The following is a 1,581-nucleotide window of genomic DNA, read 5'->3' on the forward strand; positions in this document are numbered from 1 at the left end:
CATACTAAGGATGAACTACCAACCTGGTCAATATAAACGCTAAACACCACCAGGCAGAGGGATAGTCTCAGGCTACGATTCAACTCGGCACAATGGTGTCATTTTGAAAGTTCACTTGTCTCTTTTCAAAAGTAATCTGAAAACGCTGTTTGCTTTCAACTGTCTCTGGAAAATCCCGGACTAACAAGAAGGGACACTCATGCTAACCACCTTGGTATGTTTAAGCAGAAAGGCAGCATTGACGGCCATCAAAACTGTATATTTACATTTCTTCCCCACCATTTGGCAGTTAGGATTCTGGTGATTATAACAACACGGAACAAAGTGCCGTGGTGACGGAGAGAGAGACTCAAGAGCGAGCAGAGGACAGGAAGGAGGAGTGAGACGACAGGAGAGAGACAGCGAGAGAGAGACACCAGGACCAGGCAGGTGAGAGGGAAGGACATCATCGATCTATTTCTTAATTCTCTCCTGGCCCGTGACTTTAATATCTCAAACTCTCTCAACTCTCTCTTCTCCTCACCCCCTCCTCCCCCCCCCCCAACCCAACGCAACCATCATCCTCCTGTCTTGGCTCTCCCCCTTTCCCCCTTCCCTCCCGGAGACAACCCCCCCTCCATGATGACTCATCCAACTGACTCTACCACACACACGCAAACACACCATTGGCTGACATTGTTTCAGAGACTCTCTCTCTCTCCTCCCCCCTCTCTCTCTCTCTCTCTCTCTCTCTCTCTGTCTCTCTGTCTCTCTGTCTCTCTCTCTCTCTCTCTCTCTCTCTCTCTCTCTCTCTCTCTCTCTCTCTCTCTCTCTCTCTCTCTCTCTCTCTCTCTCTCTCTCTCTCTCTCTATCTGTTTCCACAGCCTCTCCTCAACTTCAACGGATCTGTCGGAAAGGATTTTGAATTTCGAGAAACAGAGCAACCTCCCCCCCGACCCCGACCCCGACCCCGACCCCGACCCCTACCCCGACCCCGACCCCGACCCCGACCCCTACCCGACCCCGACCCCTACCCCGACCCGACCCCTACCCCGACCCCGACCCCTACCCCGACCCCTACCCCGACCCCCGACCCCTACCCCGACCCCCGACCCCTACCCCGACCCCGACCCCTACCCCGACCCCTACCCCGACCCCGACCCCGACCCCGACCCCTACCCCGACCCCTACCCCGACCCCGACCCCGACCCCTACCCCGACCCCGACCCCGACCCCGACCCCCGACCCCTACCCCTACCCCGACCCCTACCCCCGACCCCGACCCCTACCCCGACCCCGACCCCGACCCCTACCCCGACCCGACCCCTACCCCGGACCCCGACCCCGACCCCTACCCCTACCCCTACCCCGACCCCTACCCCGACCCCTACCCCACTACGCCTTCCTGAAGATGGAAGCTATTGTTTGCAGATCAGGTATGATGATGCTAATGTAGCTATAGCAGCTAGCAGTCATTGGGCTACCGCGAGTCCCCTGGAAGACACAGATACATACGCGGCACACATACTAACATGCTAAGTCAACAACACACACAGGCAAAGATACTAACATGCTAACTCATTCACACACACACCACACACA

Source organism: Gadus macrocephalus, chromosome 17 (assembly GCF_031168955.1).
Source record: "Gadus macrocephalus chromosome 17, ASM3116895v1".
Lineage (NCBI taxonomy): Eukaryota > Metazoa > Chordata > Actinopteri > Gadiformes > Gadidae > Gadus > Gadus macrocephalus.